Here is a 20,382-nt window from a genome sequence, read left to right on the forward strand (position 1 = left end):
CACACTGCACAAAGACGGCGACATTAGTGACCGTGAGGACAGGAAGCCAATCATCATCCTGGAATACAACCGAAACAAAGGAGGTGTGGACAACCTAGGAAGAAACCTAAGATTGGAGCATATAGCTGCAGAAGAATGACTGCCCGCTGGCCCCTGGTCATCTTCCACAACATCATTGATGTGTCCTCCTACAATGCCTTTGTGATTTGGATAGAGATCAACCCAACCTGGATGTCTCATAAGCACAACAAGAGGAGGGTGTTCCTGGAGCAGCTAGGAAAGGCACTTGTAACTCCACTCATTGAAAGAAGGAAGCATGTCCCCCGCACAGAAGCCTCAGCAGCAGTTGTGAAAGCTATTCAGAGTGCAGCAGCTCCTGATCAACCTGAGGATCCATCTACCACAGCCACTTCCCCAGCTAAGCCAAGTAAGAGGAAGAGATGTCAGTTCTGCCCTCAGACTGTAAAACACATACTGTGTGCTGCAGGTGTAAGAAATATATCTGCAAAGGCTGTGCACTTGCATACTGCCCTACATGTGCCAATTAGTTGAATGGGTTATGTTATTTTTCATATTTTTGTATTGTACATCCTCTTGTTCTCTGGAGAAAAGTAAAAGAAAATTAGTCACTTTGATGAATAAAAATGCATTCGAAACTCATTTTGCACATTTTTTTTCTTAAGCTATAGAAATTCAAGTGGAGAGGGAAAAGTCAAGTATTCACACATTTTGTGGTGAGTGACAATATACAAGATAGAATTTGGTGCTTAAAATTCAATTAAGCTGCTTATATTGGGGGTTTAGTGAAGACGGGTCATTTTGACCCGGAGGATAAAGGGTGTATACAGAAAATGAGGACAACAGGACAACAACGTGTCTGTGTTGAATTCTCAACTTCCAAAATAGCATCAGTTCATTGTGTAAGTCTTAACATGCATAAGTCTTAAAGTTGTCATAATGTGAATCATATATTAATTAATTTATATTCTATTATTTTCTAAATCTGTCCTGAATTTTTCAAATTGCTCCCAAGTGAGTCCTGAGTTTCTCTAACAGGTCAGTGTATGAACCATTAGCTCAACCAATGATCAACCAGTTTTCTGAAACAGATTGGAGGTGCATCTTGTGAACCATCAGTTGGCAACATTATGCTCTATATAGCCAGAACACAACACAATGTTACATGTCTGAGAACTGATGAACAAGTATCTGGACAGAGTGAACAGCCAGAGAGAAGAAGAGGAGTGAGGCTGAGGAGGAAATAGTTGGGAGGAAAGCAGAAGAAGAGTCAGAAGAGGCTGAGGACATCTGCCAGTTTCCATCAGTCCAACATCAGGACATGGCTGCGACCCACAACATGATGCTGATGGAGGTCCTCCCACCCTACTGTTCATTCCTTAACTCCACTGAGGAAAAAAGATTCCTCAGTGGAGTTAAGGAACAAAGTGACTATGGAAATTAAAATGTAATGTAATTTCTACAGCACTGTACAGTTTTCCATGAGGAGATTGTCCTGTGGCTCCTTTTCTACTTTTTTTGTTCTCTGCATTTCTGTCTTTTTCTTTCTGAATCACCAAGGCATGGTCCATGAATAAATTATAGCAAAAGCGTAAATCAGTGTTTCTCAATCCTGGTCTTCAGCGCCACCCTGTCCTGCAGGTTTAGGTATTTCCCTTCTGCCACACACCTGAATTGTATCTCTGGATGATTAACAGGCTTCTGCAGTACTTGATTGTCATCCAATCATTTGAATCAGCTGTTCTGGAGTAGAGGCACATCTAAAACATGCAGACCAGGGGGGCGGTGAGGACCAGGGTTGATAAACACTGGCGTAAATGATCCTTTTGTAGTCTCTTCCCATGACTAATCAATTTGACTGTCTTATCTGTACATAGAGAAACTATAACTTATTATTTTGAGTCACTGATATGTTAACAGACAGAATTTTAAGAGCTGAACTAAGGATTTTGAAAGCAAACAAATGCTATTTTTCCTGTTTCTACAAATTGTTTTGAGAAATGCGCTTACTGTTTTGTAAATGCCAACAATGACTTGAGAAATGCACCAAAGTGACTGAGGAAAACTAATGTAGCATAAATTGTCTCAGCTGTATCTATTTGTTTGCCTGTATGAAAAGTGTTCACATTTACAGCTTTGTTTCTGCTAGCTTGCAGGAAATGTAACTTACATAAATGGTTGAAGACAACCTATTGGCCTTCGTGATCCTCAGATAAATGGTGAGTATCTATTTCATAAATTGCCTAAAACAGTTATATTTGTTTTTATTTATGTTTTTTGTTTGTGTATTTTGTCTGGTTGCAGAGAGGATCACACCTGTTGACAACAAAGAAAGGTTTAACTACTGAATTTTCAGTCAGAAATGATCGCACCACCTGGTTGAAGTACCTGTGTCCATATGCAAGTCAACAAAGGTGAAACAAACATTTAAGCGAATAAGATGTTCACGTAGTGCATCTTTCTAACTTTTTCTTTGTTTGTTTTCCAGCAGAGAGGAAACACCCGATTGACAACATGTGAGTCTCAATTTCAACCTGTGACTGGGAAGACTACAACCATCCTGAGCAAAGTCTGATCTCAGCGACTTGTGACTCTCAACCCAGAACAAGAATCCTTTTATCACCATTTTTTCTTCTACAATATGTTATCTCTTATGTGGACACATACTGTTTTTTTTTGTTTGTTTTGTTTTCCAGATCTCAGTAATACCGTGAGGAAACTGGACAGAAAATAGAATCAGTTCTTTTTTTAACTAACTTTTTAAATAGAAATTGTTTCTTTAAGTGGATTACTCGTAATCTGTATTTTTGTTTAATTTGAAATTATTTTCTTTATAACTTTCTGTATAGAAATGCTTGACAAGTTACACTTCCTTGTGTGTTGTACTATAATTTGTATGGTAAAATTCTGGTAGGAACAGTGACCAGTAATTTACCATACGTTTTTTCTTTTGGGGGGGGGGAGGGTTTACAATAAAATGTCAATATATCATACAGTCTGGATGTGTTTTTCACTCATGTAGATATTATGCCTCAGGCAGCATGACCGTATTTACTACGGCAAAACCACATTTTATTTTTTTTAACATATTTTAGGAAGTACGGTATTTTACCGTATTTTAAAAATACGGTAAAATCCTGCATTTACAAAATACGGTAAAAAACTGGCAGCTGTGGTTGCCAGAATTTTACCGTATTTTAAAAATACGGTAAAATCCTGCATTTACAAAATACGGTAAAAAACTGGCAGCTGTGGTTGCCAGAATTTTACCGTATTTTTAAAATACGGTAAAATCCTGCATTTACAAAATACGGTAAAAAACTGGCAGCTGTGGTTGCCAGAATTTTACCGTATTTTAAAAATACGGTAAAATCCTGCATTTACAAAATACGGTAAAAAACTGGCAGCTGTGGTTGCCAGAATTTTACCGTATTTTAAAAATACGGTAAAATCCTGCATTTGGTAAATACGGTAAAAAACTGGCAGCTGTGGTTGCCAGAATTTTACCGTATTTTAAAAATACGGTAAAATCCTGCATTTACAAAATACGGTAAAAAACTGGCAGCTTTGGTTGCCAGAATTTTACCGTATTTTAAAAATACGGTAAAATCCTGCATTTACAGAATACGGTATAAAACTGGCAGCTTTGGTTGCCAGTATTTTACCGTATTTTAGAAATACGGTAAAAAACTGGCAGCTTTGGTTGCCAGAATTTTACCGTATTTTAGAAATACAGTAAAAAACTGGCAGTTTTGGTTGCCAGAATTTTACTGTATAAAGACGGTAAACTTCTGGCAACTCAGCTGCCAGTTTTTTACCGTAAAATGAGGCCGTTTTTTTTTACAGTGTAGAATCAAATGAATCCAATTACACACATTCTCATTCATTCAGGTCAACCACAATTCAATGTGTACATTGAATCGGTGGACAGTTGTATATCCAAGGGAGCTCAGCACACTGTATAATGTTATTCCCATTCTGAGCAAGTATGGTGCGATAGTGGAAAGAAACCTCCAACAGAAGTGCTGCGACTGAGAGCCAGAAGAAAATCCCACACTGCATTGTTTATTTTCTTATTAGAGCTTCTTATCCCAGCTTCCTGGTCACCAAAACCAGCAACCGCTGAGGGAAATGTCTCTGTGTTGAAGCCGAACAGCCCGATCAAACATGTCTGCACCGAGGCGAGTGGATCAGAGCTCTGGCTGCTTCCAGTATTTACGTGCCTTTCATGGCCTGTAGCTCGTGTTAATGGGGCTTCATTAGAGGATGGGCTGTTTTCACCAGCCAGTCAGTGCCTTGAAATTACCTCACTAAAGCAAATGAGTGATGCCGGGGCTGATGAAATATTTAAGGTTTGGGCTCCTAGGAATTATCAGTCAATTACATGCATTTTCAAGGCAGTACTGAGAAATGATCATGGTCCTGCTTCATCAAATTGTAATTGAATTGTCCTAATATAGATGTGTTAATTTGATATTTCTCGTTTTGATCCGAGATTAACAGAGTTAAATGAATAAAACATTTTATATTTTATGAATTCATCTGGAAAAATATTTCAATTAATCTGTATGAGGTGATAAATTAATTTATAGTAACTTGAAGTGTCCATTTCCAGGATGTGTCTAAATCCTTACCTACCAGAGACTTAGTCACTAAGCATGTGTCTATTTTGTCTTTTTGCCCATCGTATCCGAAACCTTCACAACTCGGCCTCTGGATGTGATCATGGTCGCCTGCTGAGACCCGAGCGCTGATGTGAGCAGTGTTTATAGAAATCTGTCAGACGATTTCAGGCTCAGACGGCTTCTCTTGTCTCCCGTCTCTGTGTCTGCTGTCTTTCAGCTGCATTTATACAAAATGACCTTTGCCAATCTCTGCTTTTACAGAGCCGCCATCAGCTCAGCGCAGAACAGTGATAGCAGGAAGATTAGGGCCAGCATGATGCCCTCACATTTCTCATATAGACGGTTTATGTCAATTTGGAACAAAGGGCATGGAGGCAACTGTGATGGAGGCAATTTATACTGACCGAAGACCTGTTTCAATGGAGTACAGAAAGTTTCCTTCATCAATTTTTGCAGAGTTTACAGTCTTGAAGAGCTAGAGTTGATATACAGTCAGATTCAATGAATTTGAATGTTGCGGAAAAAGTTGATTAAATTCTGTAATTTAATTTAATAAGTGAATTAACATCTTTATAGAGATTATTTACACACAGACTGATGTTTTCAACACTTTATTTATTTTAATCATGATGAATATCTGCTTACAGCTAATGAAAGCATGACATTTAAGATTTGAAAATTATATCACACCAATAAAATAGTTTTTTAAATGCAGAATTGTGGCCTGTATGACCAAATGTTGTCATATTGCAACATATCTACAACTTGTTTTCAAACATAGAAAATGTACAGTTGTTAATGTTTTTTATTATTATTTATTTTATACACAGACTTTGGCTTATAGCACAGTCTTCAAATGCTATTGGACAGAAAATGTGGGCAGTTCCTCCCACAGAGTAACTAAACTGTCTTTTCACAAGTATTGGCTGATTATTACAGTTTCTAGAATATGGGTGCATTTGTCATTTTTGTGCAAGACTTGTGTGCAATGCAACATAATTTTATGTTATATTTCATATTGCATTTTCATAAAACCTTACAAAAAAATCTTACAATGTCATACTTACTTTTAATTTGTCAAATAACTCTCATCAGACAGCATATAAAATACACTGAATATGACTGAATATTAACATGTGCAATGCAATGACTAACGAGCAAAAATAATCATTTAGAAAATCGGATTGAAACTCATAAAATCAAATCAATAAAACCCAAATACATCCAGATTTCACCTGATTAGCAAACAGACACCATGTTTAACCACACACCAGTCTCTGATAAAGCTGTCAAGAGGCTTAAAACACGGTTGGGTTGCATAAAGTAACCACATGTTTTAGGTCGTTTGCCCTTTCTTTAGTTTTTCCTTTGGTTTAGTAATGAACAGATGAACAATGACAAACATCCAAGTTGGCAAAGAAAACAACCTCGCTTTGCTGTTACGTTAATATTAAGTGTTTCTGAAACGTTGGTAAAAAAGATAAAACATGATTTTCTTTTTGTTGTGCGCTACCTCATCAGGTTTTCTGCTGGTGGCCATGCCGCCAGCTTTTCTATACCTCAGACAGATTATTATCATCCTCTGTTTATGTCTGTCATGCTCTTAATTGCCACCCTCTGGTAAATGACCTTTATAAATCAGCGACAGTAAGAAGAAAACGGTGGTGAGCGACAACAGAGCCTTTCTCTCTGCACCAACCACAGTCTGCGAATATATGATGCAAGAAAAATCAAGGAAAATCTCTGGTTGTTGCACAGCAGGAGGAACATTTCACTTACACCACAAACCAAGCTATTTATTTTTATTTTATTCGTGCTTGGTATTAAAATAAGGACTCTACTCCACCCAGAAATATGCTGTAAACTTCTCTTGGCTGCTATTAATAGTGTTAGACTGAGCTAGCTCCAGGCCTGACGGTTAATAGTCATGTCCTTCTGCTTGCAGTCGTCTTGCTCCTACTCTTCGGCTTTAATGTAATTTGACACTGTTGACATTTTGTCGAGCTGCTGACAGTCTGACAAGATTTCTATTAACATGCACGTCTTAAAGAGGATTCATTTCAAGCTGTTGTTTTTCACAGCTACATCTGTCTGGCCTGCAGATTAAGCAAGTTTTAATGACTTGAACTGAGACTCAAAACAAAGGAAAGATGTGACATGAACTGATGGAGGGGACCTGGAGATTAGAAAAATTAAAATGAGCGAACAAAAGTAACAACTTGTCTTTATTTATAAAAAAATAAAGACAAGTTTGATTACTACTCAAATAATAGAAGCATGCTAATATAAAGTAAGTAACATTAACAGACTGCACTGTGTCTCTAATTGGACACTGACACACACAGCTGCATTATGTAAATTGTAACAGAGGAAGCAGGTCAACATATAATTAAGGGTCAGCATAACTTTCTCACCAGGAATTATGTTGTAATGCTGGATTCTTTTTTATTTAACTGAGAAGCAATTTTCTCCTCACCAAATCCTTAAAACAAAACCACCAGCTTTGTGCTGCTTGTTCGGCTAATTTTTGACAAATTTACATCAAGAATATGAAAGTGTTCAGATAACTGGAACAGCAAATGGTGGGAAGGTATATTTAGTCAGGTCTACTAGGACGAGCATTTTGAAAACAATTTAATTGAGCTCCCGAATCGCTCATTCCCTTCCCTTTGTGTTGGCAGAGATAAAATCACATTTTTAATCTTAAATCACCAAATAGATACATTTTGTGAAACACAAAAGATTTGTGTTAGCACAGTTAATCAGATAAAAGACCATGCCGACCTCCTGTTGGAGCCACTCCAGGCTCTCACTGTATTTAGATAAACAAACCATCATCAGTGCAGACGCAGCAGCTGAACTGAGAAGCGAGAGATTAAAACTGACTATTATTGCGTCATTGCAACGACATTTTAATAACAGTTGCATCAGTTTGTAAGCAGTGGTGGAAATATGTTGCTCTTACCTCAGAGGTGTTCAGTGTGATCAGAAAATGTATGGCAGCCTGATTCAGCTGCAGTTGAAATCAGATTTGCTGCAGCACGAAGCGCAGAGACGGGGAGTGCTGAGACGTTAATTCATAAATGCCGCCTTTCTTTGTGCTTCATAAAAATGCAAAGCAGATACGGAATAATACAACCGGGGTTTAAGTGTTTTATAAGAAAACAAATTAACTATGAGACAAATAGGGTAGACATGACAGTACTTCCTCTAAGATACTCACAGAAAAATACCAAAATTGTTGGTTGTGACTTATTTAGCTTTGATCGTGACCCAAAGTTGATTCTAAGAATATGAGCTGCATCGGCAGGGAGAAGAAAAACGAATCCCACTGTTGCGACAAAATCTACACTCCGAGTGTTAAAGTGTGAACTCTGGTGGCCAATATGTGTGTGCAAACAGTGTCCTGTGCTCCTTGAACGGATCTCGCTTCATTTAATTCTGATGAATCTGGCCACAGACTTTTTTTTTTTTAGAGATGTTCAGAGTAGACAAGTGTATCTAAAGTGGGGAAATATCAAGGAATGCATTAAATAACAAGGTGAATTTTGATGGAAGTTATCTATGAGATGGATTTATTTTTGTATAATAATTTTGCATACTGTATCAAGGTAGAAGGGAAAAATCATAAAGACGTTTCACATTTTTCTTGTTACAAGGAGTGATCAGTTTTTTTGTTTGTTTTTTTACCAAAAGCATAATTTTGCTCCACCTCTTTGAAATATATTGGAGCAGCTGCTCCACTTGCACCACGACTAGACTGTCTGTGGCAGAAAGGTCAACAGAACTTTAGTCGCTCAGAAATCTAATTTTTTCTGCACTCTCGACGAGGTCTGAGCTGTGAATTTCTCACGGCATTTGCCAAAATTCACAGTGGATATTTAAAGAGGGGTCCTCCTTTGTTCATGAGTTTAAGCATATCGCTCAAACTCTGTGCAGAAAATTGTGACTTCTGCATTTTTTTTCGATCTCACCAACACTGATGACCTGACAGCAGCAGTAACAGGAGTCAAAGTAAGACAGCTCACACGCTGTGCTGGAGCGAGACTACTTACTTAACTCTTTATCTCATTGTGCTTATCAATGTCTGCATGCAAAATGTTCTTCCACCTGCTCTGTTGCTGCAGATGTGATGAAATAGGTATTTATTTTAGAGAACAATCTGTTCCGCAAAGAGGGAGCTCTGAAAAAAACCTCCAGAGGAAATGTAAAAGAACGAGAAATGGCTCCTACGTTAGAAGACAAAAGCAGACAGCTGAAGTGTTTTTTTTTATTTTATTATTATTATTTTTCTCCTCTCCCCTCAGAGAAAATCACTCATCATTAGTCTGCACAGGCAGCGTGATTACCCGCATCAGTCATCAACCCAATGAAAACCTGGGGAAGGATTACGCTGCCTCTCTGAACCATGTCCCTCATGGCAGGAGACACTGGCACTTTTAAGTCTGCATGTTGCCAGGTTGTTGCGTAATGAAGATCGGCATTCAATTTTTAGTGATGAAACAAGACAGACAGATTAGATTCGTACAGTTGTTTCAATCCTAACGTGAGTGTATTCCTCAATAGATTGAGTTATTAGCTCAAAGAAACTGTTGTATTATTTATGTTTTTGGTATTCTGAGTGAATACATTTTAATATCAACGTCAGACTTTTTTCTGGTTGTCAAAGTCACTCTACGTGGGCTATATTTCCTAGAACAAGAAACAATAAAATGAGGGAACACATGTTGAATTATCTACTCTTATGCTTTCCCTGTTATTTCAGAAACCTTTGTGCATGAAAGAGAGAAGAAACAAAAGAACGTGTTTTCTGACAGTGCTGTAAGTCACTTGTGCGTCTGTCAGAGCTAAAGCCCATTGGAGAGCTGAGCATCTGTTAGCTGTCATGTCGCATTGCCTCGAAGTGTCCACAGTTTTCAGCCCAGAACTCCTGCTGCTGTCTTCAGCTCTGAAGATGTTAACACAGCCTTTGTTATTCCATTTGGCATCAGTAGGATCCCCCTGCAGAAACAGCTGGTTGGTTGCATTTGGAGGTCAGCAACCGCAGGACTCTGATCATTTAACACAGTCACTGCGAATAACAATAGCTCTGTAGATGCTAAGTTGGAGCTACACAATGATGTTCTAGAAATGAGCTTTTTGCCAGGTTTGCTTTCATGTTTCTTCTGCAGACGTGCGTGTTAAGGTGAGCTGTTTTGCTCCAAGCTGGTCTTGGGGGTGAGTGTGCGTTGATATGTGTGAAGCAGACACGGAGCTAAATGGGAAGATGATCCGTCCACGGAGTATCTCACATTTCTTCAATTCCCTATGCATCAGGGCTTCCGACCTGCCATACCCCCCCCCCTGCAGGAAAGGATGGAGATGACAAAGTGAGAAAATGCTTTGTTACGCTCAGCTTGACATTCAACTAAAATGTTCCAGAGGAGAGTCGGCGTGTCCGTTTGGCCCTTCGCTATACCTCTCTGCATGACGGCAGCCAGAACGGCTGAAAAACTGACAAAATGTTAAAAGCCTAAAAACAAAACACTGAAAATTCTGCATTGTGCAAACGACATTTCATGTAGGAGCATTTTCCCCTGCAGCACTTTATCTGAAACTGTACTTTTAAAGACAACACTGGGAAACGAGTTCTTGCTTTTCTCCATAGAATCACTCAAGAAAGACTAAAAACCTGCTTCATGACAGAATACAATTCTTTCACTTTATTTAAACAAAAATCATTAAACAATGATGATTTCTTTTGCTGTTAAAATTTATTTTTAGAGTCACATCTTTTTTATTTCCCATATTTGCATATATCCATTTGCAAATGGATATTTTACAGCTTAGCACACAGATTCCTTCTTATAACTTCAGAAAAACAAAGCTAAAATTAGCTCTATTAATAAAGCTGCCTGCTCGGATTGCCAGCCATGACATCCGTGGTTTGACAACTCTATGCCAAAACTGTAGAAGGTTTTTGTGTGAACTAATATAAGTAAAGCACCTGGAGGTTGAGTGCAAAGCTTCTGGTCTATTTATCTGCTTGACTTAAAGCTGAAGGCACAGTTCAGATATGTCAGCAAGCAGCTCTCACTACAGCTCTGGTTTATACCTGCACAGCGTTGCCCTTATTAGTGCAACAACATTATTCCTGATTTGACATGCTGCTCAGTCATCAACAACCAGCAGAACTGCATAATTTTAATTTGCAGTTACGTAGTTTTGTTTTTTAATTTAAAAAATTATGTCTATTGTTTTGGGTTATTTTTTTTTTTTAGTGAGTCCATGCCTGTGTTAGGGAAATGACTGAGCTTTCTTCACCTCAGCAGGGCTGTTTTGATTCTGACAGGCTCAGAGACAACATCGATGTTTAACTGAACAACCAGAAACATCACGCTGTAAGTCGGTTATTTACTGAGTCCTCAGCTCTACAGTAATTATTTAGAAGAAATTGGACTGTTATTGTTTATGTGTCGTCGCTCTAATTGCATTTATTGACTGGTTTGCCTCCGAAGAAGCCGAGTAACAGAAACCAGCTTAAACTGGGATGTGATACAGTGACTCTCTGACATTTAAGTTTTAGCCTCTTTTGAAAAATATATTGAAAGGAATAAATGAAGGATACTGTCAGATGCTATTCCTTTTAAAGGATATTGACTGCAGGTGTTTTTGGAATCCCAGTCACGCTTGCCAAAACCAGTGAGTGTTCTCCATCTCTTTACGTTGATTTAATATATCACTCCTTGAGTAAACTGTGAAATCCTCGCAGAAGAAGCTCCTCTGGCATGATAGCTGTGACTGGCTGCTCTTTGCTCTCTCTCGCTGCTAAATGGAAATCTCAGAGGACGTTATTTCCCTCCATGTTTGCTTTTCAAGCTCCTTTCTCAGCAGCGTTCGGCGATAACAGCCAGCGGTTCCGTTTGTTGTCAGAGCTTCAGCTGACAATTAGTTATGCAACAGTGATTTCTGTGGGTCTAGGACTTGATTAGTTCCCTGATTTGCGTCTGGTGGGGGCAAACGGCTCAGATAAGACAAGAGAGAGGCAGCGACTGCCAAATGAAAAACGCTGTTCCTGCTACAGACGTTTAGTCTGCTGGTGAATCTCCACAAAGCCTCACAGCCATCAGAGCCAAAGCTGAAGTACTTTAATGTGTCTAAATCATTGTATGTGTTTGAAGAGCAATGATGTCATTAACGATGCCTGAATGAAGGGAACAAACAAAGCAGGGGGGAGGCAGAGACAGCCTCCATACTGCAATGACTGATGTTTACGCTTTTCTTCTCGAAGCAGCTCTTCCTTTGAAGGAACTGAGTCATTCTTCTTGGGTTGTTCTGCATGGCAGAACCTCGGTCTTGACCCAAGCAATGAAAATGCAAGGAGAAACTAGAGAAACTCCACTTCCTGTGGAAATGCAGTGTGGATGCTGTAAGCTGAAGCAGTAGCCCTGTGGATAAGTTGTCTTTGTGGACCCCGTGCTTAGTTGATCGAAATCTATGACACAGGGTATAAGAAGAAGAAAAGAGATACGATCTTATTTGCTAAAATAATAAAACTCATATGGCCGGATTTAGTTTTTTTAATTATTATTATTATTATTTTCATTTCAAAAACCAACAGCTATGAGTTGTTCTAAACAGAAATGGAGAAAAATATATGCTGGTTTTATGTTTTTCATTTTTTATTTTGTCAAAATCAAGTCATTCTTAGACCTATTTTAAAAAAAAAAAAAACAAAGTACTACCCATATGGTTCATTTTAAACTAATATCACAGAATTACAGTGACACAAAATGGTTAAAAACACCACTTAGTGGTAAACAGCACAAAAATATGGCAGGTTATGTTTGGTCGATAAAATATTATGTGGGAAACAAAACTAATTTCAAAAACAAGTAAAATGTGTTGGTGGGTTTGGTAGATAACGACAGACCTTGGAGAAACATGCTGGACCGCAGCTTGGTCACACACTGATGTTGGAGGGAATCCTAATCCTTATCCAGCATTTCTGATAAGCCGGTCAGTTTGATTGTTATGTTGTCACTCTGAAGATTTTACACCTTTTTAATTGGCTGATGCAGAACTAATACAACAACCATCGTTAGTGTTGATGCAACACTCTGTCTCTTAACCACTTTATTTGGCTGAAAGCTTGTCACATTCAAACTATATGTGAAAAAATGTTTTCATAAACATAATAAAATGTTACAAAGAACAGACCTTGGCAAAACAAGAGGTCACAAGGCTATCCTTCAGGACAAAAACTGTAGAAGAGTTATTGATGTTGTCGAAGCTGAATGGTTGAAATATTAACATGGGATGTGGGAGGAATGTTTTTTCAAATATGCACAAGAAAGACCAAATGAGTAATAAAAGGCATGACGAAAACTGAGTTCAGCACACTGAGAGTTCAAGGATGTTACCGGTTCTTTGTAAAGATGTGAAAGTTTGAATGAGGTCGAAACAGATTTCACTTGAAGGATAAATTAACTGCTGATGGTCTGAACCCTGTGCAAAGCTGAGACATCCTCCTTGACCAGCAGTGGCTTTGCTGGTGTTTGAGATTTGATTTAATCGTCGGCCTATTTGATGAATAATAACATAAATTCTATGAACTGTGCTGAACTTGGTATCACTTTCCATGTAAAACTGTCTTGCTGCAAAACAAATTTACACTCATTTCAAGTGAGATTAAATGAAAACAGCACACTTTACTGTTGTTATGGAAACAACAAAAGTTATTTAAGTTAAAAACAAATGAGCAAATCTAAAAATCTTCTCTAAATTTTGCTACATAGTTCATCCCCTACCTGTGGCTGAGACTCAATGCATAAAGCAGGGCAGCGTCATCCAGATGATTAAAACTCTTTTGTGCTTCATATAGTCCGAAAAAATACACAAGTGCGATTGACTGCGTTAAGACCCTCCCCCTGGCCCTGATTGGTTGTTTTTGACTGGGAGCGGTGCATTTTTGCAGATGCCAGTAGAACCATAAGGAGAAGATGGAGGAGCTTGAGATATATAACAGCATAAGACGTGGTACAGAAACAAAATCAAAAACATTCTTGCTCAGCGGTTACATTACTTTAATTACCTGTTGTTTTTTATCATTTCACAATCCCTATCTTTTGTTGTGTTAGTGCACGATTTTCTTCAGGGTCACTGCAAACCTGCACTGATTCAAAGTGAAGGTGGAAGCGCTGGGTGTCATGCAGGTGTGAAATGAGATGGAAGAGAGTCCGGAGCCGAGCAGGCCTGGCTGCTTACCTTCGTAAACGCTCTGATATTTGCATGCGCATGTACAGAGGCAGACAAAGGCTTGCATAAAATGTCAAAATCCTATCATTACCTCAACCAGCAGTTAAAGAATGCTGCCTGCATGAGAAAACAGGGAATGTGGACAGGTTTACGTAACACCTAAAGAGGCAAAGATCAGATGCAATTACCCACATGATGGAGAGCGGCAGAATCTCATCAGTTTTCTCTTTGAAAGTCACAGGAGGAAAACAAGACGGAAAACTACAGATGACTCCGTGGCGCCGTAGAAAATGGTTCTGACTTGAAAAATTGTCCTTCTATTTCAAATAGAATAAGAAATAGATTTAATATTACTCTTATCTTTTAGAAGATTGTGAATATACAGTCCTACGACTGTAGCATAAATTATTGTATAATTGTGAAATGGAACGACAATGATACATGGCATTTTTAACATTAGACAGAAAGAAAAGCTCAAATATCTGATGCAGATATCTGTGTTAGGAGTAAAATCAGCTACCCGAAGTCCACCTATCAGTGAAAATCCAATAGCCGAGTCTCTGAAGTGCAAACGCTGCTTAATACTAGAGGGAAGTAAACACTGTCATTTCAAGGGACTGTGGTAAGATTGAGCTGATCCTTATCAAGTTGTAAGATTATTTAAATGTCAGCACAAACGTACAAACACGCCACACATTTCAAAAGGTTACTATATACAACGATGAAAGCAAAAGCAATGAAAATATCAGACCATAAAAATAATAGAAATGGATTAAAACACTAAGATATACCAAGAAGTACTTTTTTTTTTTTTTTACTTTTTTTCTTTCTTATTGGAAGTATATTGGGGGAAGTTATTCCTATAAAGAATTATGATTTCTCTTTACATGATTCTCTTTAAAAGCTGACAATGTGACATAGTGTTTTATTTTGTAGAAGTCGTCTCACATTTTCTCTTTGATAAAATGTTATTTCCAGCAAAATGTCTATTTATGAGGGTCTGACTGTTTACAGATTATTTACCAAAAAAAAGACTCTAGTAAATTTTTAAACACTTGTCATTACCACTTTTACCATTAATGCATTGTGATCAAATCATTTGTCAATGTCACTTATTACTATGTGGAAAGTAATAGGAAAGAATACAGCAAAGTGAATCTTTAGTCATTTTCTTGTCAGAAAAAGTAAGTTAAAAGTCAGCTCCACATTTCTTTCACCATTCTTCTGCTTTCTGGAAACTGTTTTCACCACAATATTTAGTTTTGACAACAAACTGAAAGCATTTCATTCCTCCCACACTTCAGGCATACATATTTATCATGAATAAATGTTTATATTACATTATTTGATTTGATGTTTTCATTCGAGTGGCATAATTTAATTTTAATATTTTAATCATATTTTTTAATCTGTGTTGGTTGGTTTTGATTTCTGAAGTGCGCCGGGTCGTATAAAGTGTTATCTGTAGACAAACCTGCCAATAAAGCTGCAGGACCACCTCTGCACAGCCTGCTCCTGCAGCAGCAAGGACGCATGTAAATGAAGGTAACATCCTGCTCAAGCGCTGTTGAAGTCGAAAGAGTAAGAGGTTGAGCGAATCAGGGCAGGAGATGAAAAATGGCAGGAAATCTGACAGGAACAGGAAGATGGACAGACTGGCTGCGTGATGAGAGGCGATGGAAACCGGCAGGTGATGAGAAACAGATGCTTCTGACAGCAGTCGTCCAAAGACTGTGAACAGAGAAGTGCATTTAAATTGGCTGGTATGGAGACCATTTACTATTGTAGGAGTTATGAGACCTCAACGACCAATCTGAGAGAAAAAACAAAAAAAGAACGAAGTTGGGAAAATGTGGTTGCCATAGAAACCTCCCAGCGAAAGCATGACGCTCCTGTAATGCCTTTCTCTGTTCTCTGAGAGGTCTGCTGCCCCTCGCTGAGGCATCCGGACAAATATGTCTGAAATCTGTCTCAGCAAAAAGGTTCAAATGCAGTGAAACCATGTCCGTGTACTGTTTGTCAAAAATCCCCATTGTGGCAGGAGTGTTTGAAGGAAATGGAAACATTTAACTGAATTTAGTGCAAAACGTAAAAGGTGGGCAGACCGCCTGCAGCTTCACCTCTTACTGCGCTCCCACTCAAAACGAAAGCAGAAAAGTTGAAATTTAGTCACCATTGCTCCTTCTAGTTGAATGAACCAAAGGAGGAGGAGTGGACTCGACTGTAGTCACAAAAAAATACAGCCTGAAGAGAAGTAAGGCATGCATGATGAACAAAATCCATTTTAGTTTTTTATAACCCCTGACTCAAACCTATTTGTCCATTTTCTGATGGTCACTGATATTTACAGCTCAAAAAAATGGCATAATGATATAAAGCTTACGTAACGTTTAACCAGAAAGTGAATAAAAGCTCCTTTCAATGAGATTTAAACCATTATGTTTGCATACTGTATAAGTAACCAATAACTGGCCTCAGTTATACAATCACATCGTCTGACAAAAATAAAAATGAATAAGAATGAGGGACTGGATTCAGACTCCCTGCACAGGAAAAGTCTGTGGAGGGAGGAAATGTTGCCATGCTCAAGCTACCGTTAATTATGCAGCGACAATCAGCCGCTTGTAATTACATTTTTGTGTTTATAAAGGGACCAATATGACCGGCTTTGAGAAATTACAGTAGAATTATACTTTATCCATAAACTCACAAAATAAGCTGCATGTTTCCAGGGGGCAATTAACAGCAATCAAATTGAGGAAATGTCTTCAGCTTATTAGATATTATAAAAACAAGAACATGAAAAACACCAAGTAAAAGCAAAGCAGGAAGCTTCTTTCTATATATCACCATAAAATCCAACAAATATCTGCTTTCTGATATGATTTGGCATCCAAAGTCAGACCTCCAATTTTAAATGGAGAAATACATTAAATACTGTTTAAATCTTAGCAATAATGACATTTAATCTAAAAGTTAACTTTTCGTTGAAATGCTCGACTTGTGCGCTTATAGTAGACATAAATCATAAGATTCAAAAGGAAAATCCGAAGCAATTAGTTAATGGCTCAGAAAACAATATGACATTACAAATCATTGTGGGGAAAAAAATACAGAAACCATTTCCAACTATACAAACACATCAATTCTGCATCATAATGAAATTAAAGAGAGAGAGAGAGAGAGAGAGAGAGATTGTTGTATTAAAACAACAAAAGCATATTGCTGAGCCAAACTTTTGAAGCTAATATTTTCCCTTTCTTGTTGCAACAAACTGAAGCCTAATTAGATCCTCACTGAGAGACAGAGTTAGGAACTCTACAGTGGCATTAGTCAGCCAGGAAGGGAGAAATGAGGATGAATAATCCTATCAGACCTTTTCATCCTGCCTTCAATTCCCAGCCAAGAAGGGAGCAGAGAGGGGAAAGTGTTTTCTGAGAATAAAGCCAGGCTCTAATGGACCTTCAAATCGAGCTGTTTTGGCTCAACGTGGCTGAAATCATCTAGATGTAGATGTAGAGCTGCGTAACGCTGATGACTCTGTGTTTGGGATGATAGTATGTTCTTCAAATCTGAATGACATTGGAGATGAAACAACGTGCACCATGGGTGGAAATATTAATTGTTAATTGACTTTTATAATAAGTGGAGACATATTTCAACAGGGCAGTTCAATCAGAAAATAAAACGACAAACTAGCAAAACGTTACATTGCAGTGGCAAAAAGCGATGAAGGGGTTGAAACACTGTCTGCAATTTATGTTGTACCAGTTGTTATTAATTGAAGGACACTCTAAATAAATACGTTTTAAGCCATAGTGGAAATCAGGGTTTCAGCATTTTTGCAGATTTCTGTAAGTTTGTTCCAGAAAATTACCCTCCTTCATTCTGCTGTGTTAAGCATTTTCCCCAGGTTTCTATCCTCCTCCAGTTTTATTAAATCATCTCGAGAAGGTGAGGAGAAGGAACGTTAATCTCCATAACAATAGCGTTGGTCTCATTATACTTGACGATAATCCTGATGAAGACTGCCTGAAATGGACGTGACATTTAAGGCTGATAGTCAGAGGTATTTACATGATAATTTATGGTTATATATTGGTCTGGTTAACATTTTTAAAATAGGAACCACAACAGGAAAGCTTCCTGGTCAGGGATAATTAAGCTCACTGCTTTGTGTGCAAAATATTGATGCATAACAATATGTAGTACACTTGTTTTTTTTTTGTCCCCGTTTTGTTTTTTTTCTGGCCAGTGGAAATGTTCAGTACTGTACCAATAATAGGAATTTATTTATTTTGATCTGAATTTACTATCTTTAATCCCTGTACATTATTATTATTTTATAAATGTGCCCTTATTGTACAGTGTCTTGGTCTTAATGTACTGTTTTTATATTTTTACCTCGGTTGAATCTGCATGCTTCCATCTACTTTGCTGCTGGTACATATGAATTTCCCCTATGGGACAATAAAGTATATTTCTATTCTATTCTTAGATGTCTCTGCTGTAAAAACTTCTCTCGTAAACCTTACTTTCGGGTGAAGTCATGGAACCTGCCATCGTATATTTCCCAGCACTCTGCGGAGCCTCTTGCTCCTGCAGGTCATTTCACCCGGCATCAAGCATCCATGCGTGTGATACCATACCAGGAACAACGCTCCCATGACTCCTGTTCTAGGCAGACATGACTCACTCTAAACATCCAACAAACTGCGGATCCTCAAACAACACCATTCTTCATTTGCATACTTCAAAGGAATTAAACAGTAAATAATTGTAATGAAAGCAGGAGTTATTATCACAATGGGAGCGACGGAGGAAGACCTTGTTGTGCTGTAAAAGACTCCCCAACTCCACTCAAACACTGAAGTCTGCAGTGTTAAAAGCTTGATGACACAAACGTCCAAAGGGAAAGGAGACGAAGCTTCTGAGCTCTGAGCTCCTGTCAGTGCAGCATGATGGAGAGTGAGTGCTTTGAATGTACTGCAGTAATCATATAAAAAAAAATGCGTGAGACAAGTCTAGTCAAGACCAGAAAAGTGAAATAAAGGTTATTTACTGTAATTTATCAGAACAGAAGAAGGGTGAATCAACAATGCCTGTCTGGCCAGCGAGACCGTCTGCATGAGACGACGGTCACCTAAGTGGAGCTCAGAGAGTGTTGTGGTATATGAATCGATATTGTGAAGGATTAATAGAAACTTGGTCAGACAACCATGGTTTCATGGTAGCCGAGTTGAGGGGAGGACAGGTGAAAGGTGGCAAGTAGGTGGTTTCAACCGAACTGATAATGGAGGTTGATTTTGTATTTTGAATTATGTTTTTTTGTTCTTGTTTTTGTTTTTTCACAAACTGCACCAAGATGCACTTAGAGAGGAAGGCACAACTGACTATTCTTTGGGCAAAGTTCTGCTGCTGGGAAATTTTGTGTTTTGCCATTCATGTTGATATCACTTGTACACTAAAAACTACCGTATTTTCCACACTATAAGGCGCACCTTCAATGAATGGCCTATTTTAAAACTTTTTTCATATATGAGGCGCACCACATTATAAGGCGCATAGAATGGACGCTACAGTAGAGGCTGGAGTTACGTTATGCATCCACTAGATGGAGCTGGACTAAACGGAATGTCAACAAAACAGTTCACTCCGGTCGGCGACTGGGCCGGGGCGTGGCCGGACGATGGTCACCCTATGTTCGTGGAGAACGTGGTGCTAAATGACCTGCAGATGACGTGATTCTTGACGGTCAGTAGATAGATAGGTCAGTTAAACTTTATTAATAGATTACAAACCAGCATTCTGACAACTATCCCAGCATGCACCGCGCGCTTCTTCTTCTACGGGGAAAATAAAGTCGGCGGCTGCTTATCGTAGTTGCTAGACCTGTTGTGGCTCAGTATTGGTCCATATATAAGGCGTACCGGATTATAAGGCGCACTGTCGGCTCTTGAGGAAATTGAAGGTTTTCAGGTGCGCCTTATAGTGCGGAAAATACGGTAACTAATTATTGTTGCTGAAAATGTCCATCTTTTTGCTAACGGGATATTCCCTGTTGGTCATGGCCTAATAGGGAATATCAACTTGCTAAAAAGCAGTTTTTCTTTTTTCTCCCCCCCCCCCCAAAAAAAAGTTCAGTACTAGTCTGAGAAGCAAAACAACACATTTGAGGTGTTGACTTGGCCTCCAAATTCCCTACATCTCAGTCCAATTGAGCATCAATAGGAAGTGCTGAGTAAGCATTGACAGAGAAGACCAGAGTTCCTGCTGGCAACACTTTAATACTGGAAACCACACACCTTCAGGGTCCATGCATCAATGAGCCAGGGATGGTTTTTTTTTTGCAGAAAATGGGGGCCGACCCACTATTAGACAGTGGATGTGTTTAACGCCAATGAAGGCCTCTTTAGAAAGTCTGATTCGAGTTTTCACATCAAAAGTTTCTCAGCAAAAGAGAAAGGTTGGTGAACTCCATGAGCCAGCTGCAGTGCAGCAG

General features: G+C 38.6%; 1 long non-coding RNA gene across 1 annotated transcript; it reads left to right on the forward strand.

Moving 5' to 3' along the window:
• Nucleotides 1-1,164: 1,164 nt before the first annotated feature.
• LOC148155069 (uncharacterized) lies at nucleotides 1,165-3,009 on the forward strand. Its single transcript, XR_015765590.1, has 2 exons — nucleotides 1,165-2,237; nucleotides 2,323-3,009. It is a non-coding gene; the product is annotated as an uncharacterized LOC148155069 (long non-coding RNA).
• The last annotated feature ends 17,373 nt before the right edge of the window (nucleotides 3,010-20,382 follow it).

The sequence above is a fragment of the Poecilia mexicana genome, unplaced genomic scaffold (genome assembly GCF_051168715.1).
Source record: "Poecilia mexicana isolate PSO_F unplaced genomic scaffold, ASM5116871v1 scaffold_16, whole genome shotgun sequence".
Taxonomy (NCBI): domain Eukaryota; kingdom Metazoa; phylum Chordata; class Actinopteri; order Cyprinodontiformes; family Poeciliidae; genus Poecilia; species Poecilia mexicana.